The sequence below is a fragment of the Natator depressus genome, chromosome 25, assembly GCF_965152275.1.
Source record: "Natator depressus isolate rNatDep1 chromosome 25, rNatDep2.hap1, whole genome shotgun sequence".
In the NCBI taxonomy this organism is placed as follows: domain Eukaryota; kingdom Metazoa; phylum Chordata; order Testudines; family Cheloniidae; genus Natator; species Natator depressus.
Genome location: NC_134258.1, coordinates 8,055,321 through 8,074,665, shown reverse-complemented (window position 1 = coordinate 8,074,665; position 19,345 = coordinate 8,055,321). Strand labels below are relative to the sequence as shown.

The following is a 19,345-nucleotide window of genomic DNA, read 5'->3' as shown; positions in this document are numbered from 1 at the left end:
AAGGGAAAGCGGGCATTTCCGGCACGTTCTGCCGCCAGGGCAGAGGTGCTGTGTTGGGAATTGAATCCCCAGCAACTGGCCCAGGGAAGAAAAGTCCTGATCTTCCTTCAGATCTACTCGTGGCACTGACAAGGCCAATCTGGCAGCAGCCCAGGAGTGTGATGCAAACTCCAAAGGCTCTTGGGGTGCAGATTTTCTCTGCTGCTCTATGGTCCAGTGAGAACCATCTCCGAGGGCTGTGGCAGATGCAAGCATTTTTAGAAACGTTCTTTGGAGAGGCAGGGCGGGGATGGGGGAGATGCCTCAAATCCTACAGGAAGCCAAACAGCAGATTTCCACCCTGGGTTCTTTACCTGTTTGAAAAGGTCTCCAAGCTGCCTGCTAGTGATCAGGATTGGGCTTTGTTTTGTTTTTCCTCCAGCACTGATCTTTTTCCCCCCCAGCTCCTACCAGAGAGTTTCAAACCTGTGATCTCCCCCGGAATATACCTAGTCTGGAAGTTCATTCTCTTCCCTCCCCTCCCCTGCTTGGTCTCATTGTTTTAGAGTGGCTGGTTCATAACTGTATATTCAGCCGGCAGCCTTCAGACAACCATTTCAGGCAGAAGACCAGGGCAAGGTAGCTGTGACTCCAGCTGTCTTATGACCAGCTGGCGAGATGCTGTACAAGGCCACTGGAGGAATGAAACCACACATCGGAACTAGTTTTGTGACATAACTAGCCAAAAGCAATCAAGTCTCTGGGGGAGACTTTCCCGAGGACCATTAGGTGCCTAACTCGTATTGGCTTTAATGGGAGCTGGGTGTCTTAAACGGTCCTCTTTGCCTGGGCAAAATCTCCCCCTCTGCCAGTTTGATGGCACATGCTTCTTGGGTAGGGGAAAGACCTCTCAAAGCCACCCAGACATGGTGCACGTCTCTTCGCTCTTCTGATAGGTAAAAATGCCATTGCACGGTGGCTGAACTGTTACCCAGAGCTGCCTGCACCATTGCAGCCCCTCTCCCGTCCCCCCTTCCAGCTCCAGCAGTTAGGAGTCCTGTCCAGTTTTAGCCTCTTCCATTGGGGAAGCGCTGCTACTTCGAGTTATGACTGCTTTCCCCATTGCTCGGCATTCCCTGCCGAAGGCCAGTACAAATCCCTGCGCGGCAGAGTTCCCTAATTGTGATAGGTGGAGTGGTCACTCCAAATGTGCTTCATCTAACGACAATCCTGCTGGCAACCTCTGAACCACGAAGATCTCCATACTGCTCCCTAGAAGGGGGACACCAGTCGTACGCTGTCTTTTCTGCTGCTGAGCTGGGAGTAGAGTCTTGCCTTGGGCAAGCAGATCTTGCTTTCTAACTTTCCACGTGAGCTGTCTGGTTCTCAGAAACATTTTCCTGTAGGCTGTCTGGGCAGGAAGACCCAGATGGCTAAGAGAAAGTGACTGAGGTAGCTGTTTGCTCCTGCCCTTTGATTAGTGTGTGAGCTGATCCAGACATGAAGTCTGAGGGAAGCCTCTTGTGGAACTGTACTAGGCCTTGTTTGTTTTTGTGAGACTGGCAGTAGTACATATGGAGTTTGCCAAGTGTATTTATCTCCCCTTTCTTAGGGTGGATCCGGTTCTTCATTTCCTTGCGGGAAAGGAATAAGAGGTTAAACGATAGCTAACTGGAAGGGCCTGCTCACCTTTGGTGGAATCTTGCTTCTCTCAAGCTACCTCTCTAGGGAATGATAGGTACGTACCTTGCCGGTACGGGAGCAAGGAAGGGCCTTGTTTTGCTGTAACGGTTGAGTCTCATGAGGTGGGAAGATAACCTGCATGGATCACATGGACAGGGTCTGTTCAAAGAGCCTTTTATGTTTTTGTTTTTGTTTTTTTTAAATATACCCTTTCTTTTCCTGCCTGACGTAGAAATACAAGCCATAGGAATGACTCATTCCCTTGCCCTCTTGGCTTTCGGGGAGGGGTCTCTGTGATGTGCGAGTTCCATTTGGCTAGAGTCTAGAAATCTTGTCTTTGTCGGGTCTCCTAAGGCACGATGTCTTGGCTTAACGGGCAGAGGCTGTCTGCGTCCTCAGCCCTAGCATTCTTGTGCTGCTGTTAAAGGAAAAACCTGCGCCAGCCCACAGTGGCTGCAAAGGTCAATTGTGAACTTGTAAATTCGGGGAAGTGGGGGTGTGTGATTTGTGAGGCTTGGAAAGTGTGGCCACAGCTGCTTTCTAATGGACAGTCCCTTTATTGGGTAGGCAGCAGACATATCAGTGCCCCCCTACCCCTCCCCCAAAAAGCATACATTCTTTTCCTGTAACCACGTTCCACTGGAGAATGTATCGAATCTACCTGAAAAGGAAAGGATGTCGGGCGGAACCTGATCACTCATGAAGCACCTTCCATGTCTGTATGGTGTCTGTTTCACCCCCTTGATGAAGGGCAAGGTGTCAGCCAGTGTGGGGTAAAGTCTTTCAACTAGCACGTTGACTGTGTAATAATTTAATGAGAGGTGGGGGATTCCCTCCTCCCCATAGATGCATTTCATGCTGCTGATTGTGGTTCAGATATGCTGGGTGTTTTTTAAAACACACACACACATACAAATATGGTGGGTTGTGCTTATTTTTTCAAATAGTACCAGTGGCTCAAGCACTGGTGTTATTTTTACCTTTTTGAAGGCCTTTATTTTTATCCCGGAGTTACCATATTTGATCAGATTATCAGGTGCTCTCGTGCCTGGGTTCTCGTTAATCAGACCAGTAGGACACGCATGCAGAAAAGCAGATGAGAGGGCTGGACGAATGTGGATCTCTTACTCTGTTCGGGGGAACACCTGCAAAGTTGGTACAATCTCCTGATGCCCAGAAGAAGGGGAGACAGGTTTCCCTGCTGCTCCAAACCAAAGCTTATGCTGCAGGCTTCAGATTTCACTCTGTCCGTTTGCCACGGTGTCCCATAATATTTATAAAGCAGGAAGAAAATGGGTACAGTTTAATAGCCCGAGGGAAGACTTGTCTGATAGCTAGAAAAGATTTGAGAGCTAGAATCTGACGCATCATCCCTGAGTGGCAGTTGTATGGTTTCCAACATCCCATTTGTTTTTTTTTCCTAGAGTGCACTTATATTCCATCAAATCTGGCAACTCTGGAGGATTGAATGTATTATACAAAGTGTTTGGGTTAATTAAAAAAAACAATTCTAACTGAAATGGTGAGATTGTGTGCTCTGAATGACTATGTACTGTTTTTTGGTCATGTATATGAGGCTCTGGGGTGGGGGGGTGTATCTTTTTTCCCTCTTATTTAAATAAAAAAATTGTGGGGATTCTACGATTCAAACGCTTTGGGGTAGTTTTGTTTTGCTTTTGCGCTTGGTTTTGGAGGTGAAGGGGAAAGTCTATTGAGCATTTTGTTGGTGCAATTTTTTTTAACTATTTTCATCCTGGAAAAAATAATAAATGGCACTTTACATTAAAAGGCCTTTTCCCTCTTTAATTTCATCACAGATGGTTTTTAAACATGAATTTTTAAACTGAAACATGAATTTTATCCTTCATAAAAACTGATGGGGTCTATTTCCACTCAAGAAAGAGATCTCGGAGGCATCATGGATAGGTCTCTGAAAACATCTGCTCAGTGAGCAGCGGCAGTCAAAAACGTTAACCGTGTTAGGAACCATTAGGAACGGGATAGATAATAAGACTGAAAATATCATAACGCCATGAAATAAATCCATGGTACGCTCACAGCTTGAATACTGCATGCAGCTGTGGTCGTCCCATCTCAAGAGATGTATTAGAATTGGGAAAAGGTACAAAGAAGGCCAACAAAAATTATACAGGGGTGAGGAACAGGTTCTAGACAGATTAAAAAACCGGGGCCTGTTGTTTGGAGATAAGAGATGATGGAGGGTGGGGGATATGAGAGAGGTCTATGAAATCATGACGGGGGTGGAGAAAGTGAACAGGGAAGTGTTGTTTACCCCTTCACATAACAAGAATCAGGGGTCACCCCATGAAATTAACAGGCAGCAGGTTTAAAACAAACCAGGAAGTATGTCACACAACACACAGTCAACCTGTGGAACTCATTGCCAGGGGATGTTATGAAGGCCAAAAGTATGACTGGGTTCAAAAAAGGATTAGATCAGTTCATGGAGGATATGTCCATCAATGGCTATTAGCCAAGATGGTCAAGGATGCAGCCCCATGCCCTGGGTGTCCCTAAACCTGTGACTGCTGGAAGCTCAGACTGGACAACGGGGGATGGATCACTTGATAATTGCCCTGTTCTGTTCATTCCCTCTGAAGCATCTGGCACTGGCCACTGTCAGAAGATAGGATCCGGGCTAGATTGATCTGACCCAGTGTGGCCATTCGTATGCTTCAAGGCATAAGTTAACCATGGCTGTCAGGAAGAAACTTCTATTGGCAAGTGATTCCTCTAATAGGTAATTATGGGATCGTGCTGCTTGCACCTGCTACAGGCTGCTTGCTGTTGGTTTCTGGATGAGATGCACCAGTGGTCTGGCAGGCCCTGTAAGGAAGCTGCAGCGAGATCCATTCTTGTATCTTAAAGCTACGAGCTGCTCGGTTTCACTGAGCTGCCCACCGTCGGATTCAACTCTGGCCGCCTCCAGCGGAAGGTAGAGGATGCAAAATTATTTCAGCACCGTGGATCTCAGACCTTAACAGCAATCAATAGCATGTCGAAGCAAGAGGCACTTCTCGTTACCCTGAATTCTGCCCCCAGAACATTGTGTGTGGGTGTGCTGGGGATCGTGGGTGCTAGTGGGGAGTGAATAACCTCTGTCTCCCTAGCTGTAGTGGAGGAGCATAGAGTTTGCCTCTGCAATATTGTTTTGGAGAAATCCACAATTTAAAAGGGGGATGGGCGCTGAGTCAAAAATGTGTCCCTGTTCCCCTGCCTTCACAGCGAGACAGACACGGTTGACATCGCTCTTCTTCCAGAGAGAAATCAGCCTAGTTTAGTGCCCAAATGTAGCTGTTCCCAAAAAATTCATCATATGGCTTTAAAAAATAAAAGGAGTACTTGTGGCACCTTAGAGACTAACCAATTTATTTGCTCAAATAAATTGGTCAGTCTCTAACGTGCCACAAGTCCTCCTTTTCTTTTTGCAAATACAGACTAACACGACTGTTACTCTGAAACCTTTAAAAAATAGTTTCCCTGAGTTGTAAAGTGAAACTGACCCAACCAGTGCAGATGCTTGGAAAGCAGATACGGATAATCGGTTGCTGTTTGCAGTATACACGGAGTCCTGCATTCATTTTTGAGCCTCTGGACAGAGCAAATGCTGGGCAAAATGGCACCCTCCGACGAACGGAGTGGGGAGTGTGGCATGTGACGTAGCAGCGAAGCGGACCCGGCTTATGCCCCAGGCAGCCTGAAACACTTAAAATAATGGCACTTGAGCAGCAAGAAGCTAATAAAGAAAAGCTACCCCATACTCTGGACGGTTGCGTGTGAGAAATGGAAGGTGAAATCCTGGCCCCACTGAAGTCAACCGGAGTTTTGCTGTTGACATGAAGATGACCAAAAGAATCTGCTCGTGGGTGCTCCTGGAACTGGAGCTAGTCGGGGGGGGGAGTCAGATGAAAGTTTTTGGGGGCCAGAATTTGCCAGTGCAGAAGTGAAAAGCTTTTCCACGACAGTTTGATTTTGATGACGGTTTGAGGGAACGCAGTGCTGTTCCTGCCAGCGTGGGTATGCCTACGCTGCAAGGAAATACCCGCAGCTGGCCCACGAGCGGCAAGGGTCCCAGGATCTGGGCTCTTGCCCACGCCCAAATTGTCGATCCTGCACAAGACCCCCAGGGCTTCCAGGCTGCCTGGTCCCCATCCCCTTCCACGGACAATTTTGAACTGTTTGGGCTTCTCTCTGAATGGGAATGAAACAAAATAGCAAAATCCTCGATGAACAGATTTTCCTTTCTCAGCCCAGCTCTGTTGTACAGATGTTAGTTTGGCCTGCTCTGTTGCGTGGTGGCCTGCCTGTCTGGAATTGGCTACGGTTCTTGCACCACTTCTTTTTTTTTCTTGCCACTTCCATGTTGGGGTCGGTGACTTTAATAGCCTTCTTTCCAAACTCAAGGTTTTACGCCTGACTGTCATGCAGATTGGTGTGTCTACAGTCTGCTGATATCTGGTCCACATACCCAGCCTTTGGGTTCCCTGTTGGCCATGTTCCAGCCATGATCCTTGCAAGGGCTAGCTATGGTTATAATACACTTCTCAATATTCAAGTCATTTGTTTAGATGCTAACAGGCCCCTCGGGAAGCCCTTGTTTAAGGTCCCAGATCAGTGGTTGGATAGATGTACAGATAAATCAAAGGCATTAACACAACAATGTCCACTGTCATGCAGCTTTGGGAGCTGAACACAGGCTCCCAACTCCCTTAGGCGTCTTTGAAAATCCCAGTCTGGGTTTCTGAGGTTGAGCTTCCACCAGTGGCACCGAAAGCAGAACGAGAAGCTGTGCTGGTTCAGGCATTTGACATAATTCTTGAGGAGCCCTGACAGCAGCAGGTGAGAACAGTCCTACGTGCTTGTTTCAGACACAAGTCTGGACCAAAATTTAGATTAAAAAATATATATATTTTCCAAAGCCTCATATCACTGGAAACATCTTCATAAATGGAGATGTGCAGTGGTGATGGGCAGGTGCACTGGAAGAGTCTTTAACCAAACGCTTGCCAGCCACCGGTAAAACTAGCTGGATGGATTTTCATTATCCAAGCTCAGAAACGGAAATGGATACAAGTCAGGACTGCAGAGGGAATTGCATTTTAAAAATTATCTCCGTCTTTAACAATCGGCGGGATGGTGGTAATGCAGGTAAGGAAAAGTAGTTATAAAGCTTTTGTAGACCGCGGACTTAACACCCGCTTGGAACTGGGCCACCAGAACCCCCAATGCAGATGCAATCGAGCACCGTGGAGAGCGCTGACGGATTGTCTACCTAGGCTGCAAGCAGGAAATGGTCGCAGGAAATTGAACATTCTCTGAATGATAGGTCTCCCCACCTCCTGTGTGAAATCTGTGTCTCACTTATGGATGCAAAAACTCCCTCTCCACCAGTGAGTGGAAGGGTGCGCCCCCTGCCTACCTGGTGCTGCCTGCAGGGCTGCCCCAGAGACATGTGGATTTGCAGGATTGAGCCAGCTCTGGGAGCTACACTACATGAAGTCTGGTGCGACGCCATCAACCATAGTCCCTCTGGCTGGCACAGTGGTCCTTAATAGACTATGCGTGTTTGGTGAAATTCACACAGGGTTTTGCAGAACATAGGGCAGGATGCTGCCCTGAAATGTTTGATCTCAATATTTTCAGTAGACAGCGCCCCATTATTTACTGGGGAGATTGGCATTATAGTGTGTTAGGTACTATACACAGGGATAACAAGACAGTCAGGTACCAAAGCGGCCCTAATTCTGCCATTTCCTCCCTGGGGACGTCAGTGGGGCTCTGGGAAGGTGCAGAGGTCGCCCTGCGCAGATCCGGGCACAGGACTGCGGGCTTGAGACAAAAGAAAAGATTGTCCCCATTTTGCAGAGGGGCAGATCATGGGACTTGCCCAAAGTCTGCTCCTACGTGCTACAGGAATACAAATAATCAAGTCACCTGGGAAATCTCTGGGGGAGGTGGGAATTGAGTATACAGCAACTCCGCCTGAATGCATTTCTTTAGATATCAGTGCTTTCTGTCTCCAGAAAGATTTACCTGGACCGGCTCTTCCTCTGAGGAGTCTAGAATAAGTTTAACATGCAGCTTCCAGGGCATCTCTCACATGCGTCCATCCTCTTTCTGCCTGGCCCTGCTTGCCATGTGGAACCAGCTAATTGCAAAGTATGACAATTGCTTAGGTGAATGCATTCATATGCATGGAGCGCAATGATGCCTTCATTCCCAGCTCTCTGTCCCTGTGCTATCTGGGGGTGTCCTGCATAAAGTAGAGACGTGACCATCTCCATACTGGCTGGAGCCTTGCTAGCTTGGGGGTAGCCTATCTGTCTGTGATCTGATGCAGCAGGGACCCTTTGGCTGATGGAGACCAGGGGATACCTGGTAGTGGGCAGGGAATTCTTGGTGGCACTTCTGTCTGAGTCCGAGATTAAATGGAGTCAGTCCTGCTGGCTTCTGGGCAGTGTGTTTAAACTCCTCTCTTGCCCCAAGTGGAGCAGCAGAATCGCCCTGCCCTTGCTGGGAGTCTGTGCTTGGAGAAAGCAGAGAGCTGAGGGGAGCCGTGCTCTCTCCTCCCTGTCAGTGCTCGGCCCAGTGAGGATGGGAGAGCCTGGGGGTGACCTGGAGCCCAGTGCTTCCAAACCTGCTGGGTGCATCCATGCACAGGCCCACGTGTGGGGCTGGCAATGCAGCCAAAATGGGGTCAGGCCCCGGCTGAGCAGGATAGCCAGTCGCGGAGAGCTCCTCGGTCCCAGGTGCTGCCTTAAGAAAAACCCAGTGGGGCAGGTGCTTTTCCCTTTTCAGTGGAGGATTCCGTGTTTAACCCCCGTGTTTAAATCCCGTCCACACGTGTGTGCGCTGTGGCCCTGCGGGCTGAGGCTCTCAAAGCACTTTGCAATCATTGGGCGAATTGTAGGTAAATATGGTTCCCCCCCTGGTTTTTGTTTTTTTGGGGGGGGGGGGGAACTGAGGCACAAAGAAGGGATGTGACCCTCATGGAAGCAGCTCCATCACTGTGTGACAATCTCACCAGAGTTGTTGGGGGCACTAGTACCTTCCCCACCTGATGTGAAAATCTTTCTCCATTTGCACACTGTTGCCTTGAGTAACAGCAGCGTTGTGCTTGCCCTGAATGAAACGCTGGGCTATTTAACAGTACCTAGCTCTTATACAGAGATTTTCATTTTTAGAGCTTAAAGCGCTTTGCAAAGGAGAGTAGCAGCATGCTCCCCATTTTACAGATGGGGAAACTAAGGCACAAGGCAGTTGAGCTGACATGCTCACGGTCACTCAACAAGCCAGGGGTAGAGGAGGGCACTTGAACCCAGATCTCCTGACTCCCAGGCTAGTGCTCCAGCCACAAAGCCATGCTGCCTCCCTCGCATAGTGGACAGTAGCTGATGTCAGCATCAGTACTCTCTCCCGCGGTGGGAATGACTTGGTACCAGGAGTCTGTCCCGTGGATGCAGCAGTCGTGGGAAAGCACTGGAGGGCAGAGCATTGTAATTACCAGCAGCGTAGGCAGCAGCCGTGGTGGCTCGTAGTGACATGGACAGTAAGTGCCGAGTTTGGTCTCTGTGGTCTTGGCCGAAGCTACAAAGAAAGAGGCCAGTTGCTGTCAGGGCTGGTGGAATAATTCTGCTCTCGTTTTGCTGGATCCTCAGCCTGCAATGACCAATCCACGCCAGCTGAGGATCCGTCTCCGGGAGAGGAGATGGGGAGGGAGCTGCCGGAGCTATCGCTCTGAGGTTACAAGCCCTACACCTCCTGCCATTCCTTACGGGGGACGCCATTAGCCCGTGCACGCACCTCACGAAAACGCCCATCGGCCGGTTTCACTTCCTGCCCCCCAACCCAGATCCTCTTCTCCCCACCGGGGCTACGAAAATGTGCCCTGTGCTTTAAAATAACCGTATCCCATCAGTATTTGATGTAGAGGGTGGGTGGCATTGTATTAACACAGAGCACTGTCCCTACTCCCAGTCTTCCGCCCGCACAGCTATAGGCCTTGCTTCCCCCAAATAAAGGGGAAATAAAATACCAACCAACCAAACCCACCTTCTAGCATGTTGTTAGAGACTAGAAAGAGCTGGGTAGTTTAGAGAGGAAGGAAGGTCTTGTGGACTCCAGGCTCTGCTATAGGCTTCCTGTAGCACCTAGAAGGCCTAACTGTAAGCGGGGACCTATTCTGTTCTGGTTCTGACACCACAGCCTTTGCCAGAGCACTACACACATAGAGGAGGAGACAATTCTCTCTCTGGGGAGCTCACAATCTACATAGACAAGACCGCCAAAGGATGGCAGAAAGGAAACCGTGTTTAATCTCTCCGGACCTCCATTGCTCATCTGTGCAAAGGTAATAGCACTTCTGTTGTCTCTCGTGGCTATTTAGATTGGAAGGTCTTTGGGGCAGGGACTGTCTCGTACTGTGTGTTTGTGCAGCGCACAACACAACTGGGCCCTGGTCTCAGCTGGGGCCACCTGGCATACCACAATACGGCCAACATTCCTGGCGTTGTCCCTGGGCGAGTTCAGGTAAAGGGTTGGGTGTTTCCGACACTCTGTCTGTGAAAAGTCTCGGGTTCGGGGATGAGATTTAAATCTATATAGTCCTAGAGCCCAAAATACCTTCCCATGTGACCTTGGGCAAGTCACATGCCCTCTCTTTGCCTCAGTTTCCCCACCTATGGATTAGAATGTCTGCCATGCCAAGGTGTTGTGAAGGTCAGCTCGGTAATGTTTGTAAAGTGCTTTGGGATCCGTGCCTGGAAGTGTTGCTATGGATGCACCTAGTGCATGGTACCTCCGCACAACTTCCAAGCTCTGCCAGCCTAAGCCGCAAGGGGGACATGCTTTGTTCTAAGCCTGCGACTGCAGTTTCGTAAGCCCGGCGGGAGTGGGGCAGTGAATCCTGACTGCTCTAACCAGTAGGCTATATTTCCATGTGCCAAATGAGCTAGGTTTCCAGCATGCTTTGAAATGTGATCCCAGCTTCTGTTCCCGAAGAGTCCTAAACATGCCTCATTAAAGTTAGAAGATCTCTGTGCACAGCACAGTTTGGCCTGCCTATGTTATGCTGGCTGAGGGGGTATAGCCCATTGTCATTATTACTTTATTATTTGTATTGTGGCAACATGTAGGAGCCCAGGTCCTGGACTATTGTGCTAACAGGTGCTGTATAAACACGGCATGTTGTCTGACGTGTGAACACGCCTTCTGAGAGTTCTGATGAAAGGCACGTTATGGTTTTACCTACTCCAAGCATTCAAAAATCACCAGGTTGCCTTAATATTCATGCAGGTTTTTTCAAATAATAAATGTTGGGTTCTTTTTATTCGCTTTCTGGTCTTTGAACCTTCAGGGGTCACATTTTCAACCCTTTCTTTGCAGTCAGGAGTGCCAGAAATTTACTTTGTTAAGAAAGTGAAAGCTGAGAATCACCTAACTCCAGAAACTGGGGTTTTACGACAAAAAAACCTGTTAAAGGGGGAGTGTTGGCAAAACTGCACTGGCCCCTCCATTTAGGCCCCAAATGGATTTTTATGTTTTTAAAAGAGTTCATGCAAAACTGCCCAATAATAGGGATATTTTGGTGATTTTCTTGGTTTGCTTCCTTAATTCAGGCAAAAAGGCTTCTATGGGTGGCATGATTTTAGCTTTTCACCTGCTGCTATGGAAACTCAAAGAACAGCCTAGTGCAAAGAGAACAAAACTGACTAGTAATAGAAAGTGAAACTGACCTGGCTAGTGTATTTCAAAGTCTTTGCTGAGTGAGTGGCAAAGAAACAAATGGTGTCACTGAGGCAAAGTGACTAAAATTATTTATAATCATCTGACGTGGTGTTGGTCTAGTGTGTAAGGCAGGTGGGGTACGAATCAGGACACCTGGGTTCCATTTCCAATGCTGCCCCAGCTCAATGTGTAACTTCACATCAGTCACTCTCTCTTTCTGGGCCAGATCCAAAGTCTTTCAACGGGCGTTCGATCAGGGCTTCTGTTCTTTGCTCTGCCAGGGTGAAAAATGAGGACGATGATACCTACCCATTTGTAAAGTGCTTTGAGCTCCTCACGTGAAAAGTAATGAAATAAAGGCAGGCTATTATTAGTAGCAATCCAGGTACTGAATGATAAACAGACAAGTGGTTTTTATCTTGAGTGTCGCAGTAAGTCTGCAGATCTGTTGATTAGTCCTCACTGGGATGGTGGGGGGAGCTGTTTATATTTGATCCCTTTGGGTTTTGTTTCTCTCTACACGTTTTTGAGGTTTGGATTTCTTCCCTTTGTGAGTTGATGCACTGAAAAAAATCGGTGACACTTTAAAAGCAAACAACGCCTCGCCCAGCTCCCTCTTCGCGTCTCCCCAATTGGTTGCCAAATGTTTTTAGCTGATTTGCTCTAGAAAAGCGTGTAAGTGTGTGGGGATGTGTGTGGGTGCATACACACTCATGTGCACATTTGCATGCTTGCTGTGTAGCCTAGCGGATAGAGTACTGCACGGTGGGTCTCAAGAGCCCTGCGTTCTATTTCCAGCTCTGCTACTAGCCTGCTGGGTGACCTTGGGCAAGTCATATTCCCTGCCTGCAAAATGGGGCTAATGATACTGATTGTCTTTGTAAAGTGCTTTGAGATTGACTGATGAAAAGTGGTATGATAGGAGCTAGGGATTAGTGGGTGGGGGGGTGCATGATTGCACTTGCTTATTGGTGGTATGTGGGCATTTGGGCTTGTGGGGCTGTGTGAATGCAAGGAAGCCTTGTCTGTGCTTTCCACATGTCAGCTCCCTGATTCTGGTGGCCACTGGCAACACGAGCACTCCCCTGTAGGCCTCTGCGGGTTAGCGATAGGCACACGCCAACCCTTCAAGCGTCTCCCTGGAGGGCCCAGTCCTTGATCCACTGGCCACTCGCAACATTTGCAAAGACGCTTGCCAGTTTCACGTCAGATCATCTCTCTGCTTAGCACACAGCACTTAGACATGTTTATAGGGAAACAAGCACAAGTTAGTTGAACAAAGAGAAGCAATTCGAGCGATAGTGAGTCAAGTCGAAGTATTGGAAACAAAGGGTTACGCACAAAGAAAAATCATAACACACATTCTAGAACCTAGACTTATTTAACTAGATATGTTCACGTCTTACAGAACCGAGCTCACCCCAAAGTCCTGACAGTGATTTACAGCTGGGCCTGGCTGAGATCCCTCGGTCATGAGATGAAACACACTGCCAGCTTGTCTCCTAGGTGAAGGAATCCTGAATGTCTCTTTCTGCAACCCCAGATATATCAAAACAGTCCTTCCGTCTTCACTCATAAACCAGACAGGACCCTCTTGCTGATTATTCCTTTCTGTAGATTTTGCAGTCTCTTGTCGATTTCACAGTCTTGATTAGTTTGTGGCTCAGTTGCAAATAAGCGTCCATTGTGAAGCAGTCAATCCAGATATGACCAGACAGAGAGATAAGCATCTGTTACCCCCTGCCTGAAAGGAACATGTGTGAGACACGCCACCTTCTAATTACCTGCCTTAAGAACATAATTTTCAGTATAGACACATAACTCCTTAAATATTATCTGTACATACATTTTGCAATGGTTCTGATGGTCAGCAGGATACTAGCTTGATAGAGACCTTACATGCCATCCTTTGGTGACCTAATATGCCTATATCTGGACCAGGGAATCCCTGTAAAACTCTCTGCATCCCCTGTGCCCTCTGCCAGTCAGCATCAAGTCCCTGGGTCACAGCGAGTGTGTGTGTGTGTGTGTGTACACACGTGCACAGTTTTAAACATGCCCACTTTCCCCTCCTATGAAACCCAACGTTACCATGGGGGCAGACTTTAAAAATCACTCATATCTTTCAGGTGAAATCTGGAAAGCAAAGGTCCCCCCGTATATTCTGTGGTGACATTAAAGTACCCAGAATACTGTTTATAGAAGCAGAGGTCATCACCAGGGTCCTTGGCCAAAATCCACCCCCCCACCCCCCATGATCTCTTGTATGGTGTGATGTGCAGCAGTTGGCGACAGCCCTCCCACCGATTGTGGTGACGCTCCAGCAGTGCTATGGGGAGCTATGCTGTGCGACTCTTCTGTATGAAACGCGCTATAGAAGTGTAGCATCATTAAAGGGGCATTGCTTGTAACCGGGCTTGGCAGGAATTGATTTTTATTTTTTTCCCCTAATTTCAACAGATAACGTTGATGTTTGTTTTTAAACATTTATTTTTATCTATTTAAATTTTCACAGTTGCATAAAATTATGGGGTAAAGTATCTTTTTGCCCCCCCAATTTTTGGCTATTTAAATTTTCACAGTTGTGGAGAAATCGGACACTAATTATTTACTAACAATCGATGTTGTGATTCAAAAAGTTAAAGCCTTATAAATGTTCAAACACAAACTGTCAATGTCACATGTCAAAACATACCAAATAAATAGCCTTGAATCAAACTCTAAGAAGTTTGCAGGCAGCTTTGTCCTAACTTTGCCTATCTGTACATTTCTGTTGTTATTAATGGAAACATTAAGTGTGCGGTGAAATTGACGTTTATTGACATTTACTGATAAACATTGAATCCTTCCAGACCCACTTGTAACAGCTAGGGAGGTCTGTGCTGAGCTGGATACTCCAAAGGGGCAGAATCCCACATTTTAAGGCTTTCACAGCAGAAAGTCGACCCCCTAACTTAGTCTTAAAGGGCTCGTTGCCCTAAATTGCTTTGGTGGAGTCCCTAGAAGGCCAGGGGTGATCAGACTATGGAGACAAGCAACAAGTTTACATACCAGCTCATTATGTCCCTGTCCTGAGCTGATTATCATGCTATTCTGTGCTGTACCCAAGCAAGGCCAAAAGCCATCCGTGGGCTCATCTGTTCCTACCCCCTTCCACTTGATCAGCACTGAGGAGCATTTCTATACTTGTAACTTTGCCAACACCAAGCATTCAAAAATCACTCCCCCGCCCCAAACATGAGACCACAATAAGGTTTTGAGCTTCTATTTTTTTTTGGGGGGGGGTGGTGGTAAAGGGGAGTCATGTTATCAAGCTTTTTCCTGCAACCACCGGAGCTAGAAACTTACTTTAAAATGAAAGCTGAGCTTCACCCCAAATCACATGACTCTGGGAGCTGGGGCGTTAAGTGAAACGCCAAATAATGGCAGCACTGAGCGTGAGGACTCGCACCCACAGATCTCCTCCTCCGTTACCAAACTGCACGCCTCGCCAGCTGCGCAAGCAGGCTTTCCCAAAAAGACCTTGGGGCGGCACCAGTGAAAGGTGATTGAATAATGAATTTGACAAATATCGTGCTTTTTTTCTAAGGCAGTGGTTTTCAACCTTCTTTCATTTGTGGACCGCTAAAAAATGTCAACCCCTTTGGAAATCTTAGACATAGTCTGCAGGCCCCCAGGAGTCTGCGGACCACAGGTTGAACACCACTATTCTAAGGATTTGATTTATATTTTTCCCCCCGTATACAGAACTGGGGCAACCATTCAGACATAGGCATCAAATAGTTGATATGCCAGATTTCATACCATTTTCCAGCTTTCTAAGGCTTGTGGTGGTTTCTTCATCACTGGCCATTTTAAAAGCAGGATTGGGTGTTTTTCTCAAAGATCTGCTGTAGCTCAAACAGGAATTATTTTGGGGTAAGTTCTATGGCCTATGGTAGGCAAGAGATAGGCCAAGATGATTTCCATGGTCCCTTCTGGCCTTAGAATCCATCAACTATTCACCCAAGGCCAAGATTTTGAGTAGTGTTGGGTGATTTTGAGCCCCTGAAATGTTGGGGTGCCAGTTAGAGATACCTTACGTGGGCCTGATTTTCAGAGGGGCGAGTGCTAAGCATTTTCTCAAAATCACAGGAAAGGGGGGTGATCACAGTGTGAACATCTGCACAAGCTGCTGGGCGAGGCGTCTCATTTTGGCATCAAGTAGGTGCCACTGGTTAATTTTTTCCAGTCTGAGCTTTGGGTACAGATTATACAGGGCGGGTTGTTCTGATTTCATTGAAGGGGTGAGATAGTATACAGTTTCTTGATTGCAGACTGAAAATTTATACGGGAACCTCTTAACGGGAAGAATATATTGAGGTCCATTAATTGGGCTGAGACACACATGATCTTGGTTCTAGTCTGTTCACCAGGTTCTTAGACCGTGCCCATCGCCCTAGTATCTGAGCATCTTCCTGCAGAGCATTAAGCGACGTGAGGAACATCTGTCAGGACCTACATCCTGGATCTGCCATAGACTTCCTGTGTGGGTAACTCGGTCTCTGGTCGGGGGGTGCTAATACCCGAGAGCTGTTCTAAGGTTAACTGGTTAATGTGTTGTCAGATTTGATGGCACTATAGAAACCCCTGCGAGTAAATAAAATGTAATTGGGCAGCCTACGGGGCGAGGCAGCATAACAGGACTTTCCCATCTCTCGTTTTTTGGAGCTGGGCGGTTTGCTTGAGGCTACCTCAGGGGCGTGAGTGATTTTCTGTGGACCACTCACTGTGTCACCCCCCAATATGACACCTAGTAAGAGACAGTCCCTGCCTCAAAGAGTTTACAGTCTAAATAGACAAGACAGACAAAGGGTGGAAGGGGAGACTGAGGCACGGAGCAGGGAAGTGACTTATCCACGGTCACCCAGCAGCTCAGTGGCTGAACCCAGAGGAGAACCCAGGTGTCCTGATTCGAGGGTGACCAGATGTCCCGATTTTAAAGGCAAAGTCCTGATTTTTGGGTCTTTTTCTTATATAGGCTCCAATACCCCCCCCACCCCGATTTTTCACACTTGCTGTCTGGTCACCCTACCTGATTCCCAGCCCTCCACTCCAGCCACTAAAGGGGACCGATTAGTAACAGTCCAATTTGTACTCGGCGGTCTCCAGCGCTTTCCAATGGCGTCTCTTCAGGCTCTTTCCAAATATCGTCACCCCTGTTGTACCCAGGGGGTAAACTGAGGCACAGAGCGGCCGCTGTGACTGGGCGAAGGCGGCCCCGGGAAGCACGAGGCCGAGATGGGGAACCGAAGCCCACCTCTCCCCATGCCTGTAGCCATGACCCAACTTCCCGGGGGGGGGCTGTAGCAGCTGAGACCAAACAAACTGCTTCCATGTGTGAGCACGTGTGTGTGTGTGTGTGTGTGTGTGTGTGTGTGTGTGTGAACACAACAGCTCCCTTCTCCCCATGTGTGCTCTGGGTTAGATAACAGGGATTGCAGCCAGGGAGGGATGCAGGGGAATGGTGCAGATCCCCTCTCCCGCTGGGGCTGAGGCTGGATCTCTTGGGGAGCCGGGGCAGGAGTGTGTCCTGCCCTCTCTCTCTCTCTCTGTCTGCTGGGACTGGCAGAGCCTGTTTGAATTGCCCTTGCACTGAGGCTCGCCGCCGGGGGAGGGCGAGGGGAGGCTGCTGCACCTTTAAGAGAAGGGAGGACCCCTTTGCCCTTAGAGAAACCAGGAAGGGAGTTCAGCATCATACGGGGCTTTGCATATACAGTTACAGTAGGGGCAGTAACACCAGAGAGAGAGAGGGAGAGCTGGCCGGGAACTGACTCCAAACTCCAGGCGGACCCCCCCCACCCCCCAGTCCCGCCACCCCCAGGACCAGCAAGGTAAGACTCCGGGGGGATCGGGCTGTCTCTGGTGGCCCTTTGGGGTGGGGAGGTGCTGAATCAAGGGGACATTTCACCCCACCCCCCCCACGCCTCCCCCCCACCCCCACCTCGAACAGGGAGGCTGCTTTGGAAGGAGGAAAGTCCCTTCCCCCCCCCGCCCCCGGCTTGTGCTTTACTTTATTCCCCCCCTCTCCCCCCAACTTTATAAACCTCCAGATTTTTTTAATGGGGGGGGGTTTGTCCGAGAATTTATAGCAGCTGAGGGGGGGTTGCAAAGGGAGGGGGCAGAGGGTGAGCAGCGCGCGTGTGTGCGGGGGGGGGGGGATTCATTTTCTTCTCCACGTTCTAGGGAGGGTGTTTTTAATCTGCTTGCTTGTCTCTCTGCATTTGGCAGTAGCAAGGCTGGTCCAGGGTGCTGGGGTTGCAATGTGGTGGGGGGGCAGCTTGGGGGGGTTGCAAATAACTTTGCGGCCATGCAGTTAATGCAGTCCCCCCCCCCACCCTCTATTCTCTGCTGCGTGCATACGTTGTACTTGGCTGGGCTGGTGCTTCCTGGGGGGGGGGAGTTTTTTTGAGGGGGGGCTTGCAAGCAAATGGGGGGGAGACTCGCAAAGAGGGGTGGGAAAAGGAGGCTCGTGGGAGTTGTAGTTTCCCCGCCCCGCTCGGCCTTGCAGGTGCAATGGGGCCGTGGACTACAACTCCCAGGTTGCCCCGCGCAAGGCCGGGCGCCTCCAAACCAACCCTGGCCGGGAGGTGTGTTGAAGGGCAGGCGGCCGAGCCAATGGGAAGAGGACCTCCACCCCTCCTTCCCGCCCGGCTCCGCCTGGCCAATGGCGGACCGAGGGCGCTGCGAGAGTGGGGGGCGGGATGCGGAGGCGCCGCCGAGAGGAGCTCGGCCAGCGGGGCAGCGCCCCCCCCCCCTCCCCGGCACTTCCGGGCCCCCCCCCCGCCCCCTTCACGGGCAGCCCAGCCCGGGGCGGGAGGACGGGGCCCCCGGCCCCCGCGCTCAGGAAAGGCCGCGGATGCGGGGCCTAGTGTAGGCCCAAGCCTGGGTGGTGGCCGCAGGGCTCAGGCCCGGCCTCCTGCCCCCACCCCCAGCTCAGGCCTCCATTGGTCGCTGGCAGCCCGGCGAGGGGAGGGGTGTGGCGCGCGGCCAGGCTCCCGCGGGGAGGGGGCCGGATTGCGGTGGGGCTTGGCGCCCTGCTGAGGGGGGAGGGGCGGGGCCGGGCCTCGGCGCCCAGCCCAGGGCAGGGAGCTGGGTGGGGGCCCTGGGGGGGCTGGGCCCAAGGTCGCCCAGGAGCACAAGGCCGCCCCAGTACGCGGGGAAGGAGGGGGGGGAAGGGGAGCCGGCTCTTCCCTCCCCTCCCCTCCCCTCCCCTGGCAGCCAGAGCAGGCGTGGGGAGGCAGCTCCTGGGCTCCCGCCTCACGCCCCCGGGCAGTGGCACCAGGCTGCAGCTGGATCATCCCCCCCCCCCGGCGCGTTGCAGGGTGGGGGTGGGGGGGAGCCCTGGGGAGGACCCCTCCCCATCGGCCTGGCTGTGCACGGATTCAGCCAGTCAGTGGCACCGAGCGGAGAAACCGCCCTGCCAGCCCCCTTGGAGCGGTGCAGCCCTCGAGTCTCTCGAAGCTGGCAAGTTGCTGCAGAGGCTGGAATGTGGAGACCAAGCCAGTATCCTAAAGGGTTCGGCATCACTGGCTCAGGCTAGTGGGACCGAGGGACTTCTCTACCTCGGCCCGGGTTCAGGGCCTTCCTTGGCCCCCCTCCTCTGAAACCACAGCTGATCCTTGAGTTGGGGATCAGGGAGCTATAAATCAAGCCCATGCTTTGGGCCCCGAGCCAGTCTAAAAAGCTCTCCCATAGAGGCCAGGAAATATATCTGAAGGTCATTGCACGCTTCCCATCGTGAACCACAGCTCTTGCAGGGCTGGTCGATTAGATAACAGGTGGGTGAGTTGTGGTGACCATGGTTTGGAGCTGGAGGCTGGTTCCTAGCTAGGTAGGTAGCTAGCTGGGGAATGGGAGTGCTGCTGTCTGTTCTCTGTAGGTAAAGGTTTATACT

The 19,345-nt window shown here is 50.2% G+C and overlaps 1 protein-coding gene across 2 annotated transcripts in view; it reads left to right on the top strand.

Annotated features, from left to right (window-relative positions):
• Positions 1 to 17,267: 17,267 nt before the first annotated feature.
• ZBTB7A (zinc finger and BTB domain containing 7A) overlaps positions 17,268 to 19,345 on the top strand; it is a 28,330-nt gene continuing 26,252 nt past the window's right edge. Inside the window, exon 1 of one of the 2 annotated variants that reach the window (XM_074939430.1) lies at positions 17,268 to 17,282. The gene's annotated coding sequence lies outside the window, so the exon portion shown is untranslated. Of the gene's footprint in view, positions 17,283 to 19,269; positions 19,283 to 19,345 lie in introns of those variants that run through there. The other variant, XM_074939431.1, reaches the window with a different exon arrangement.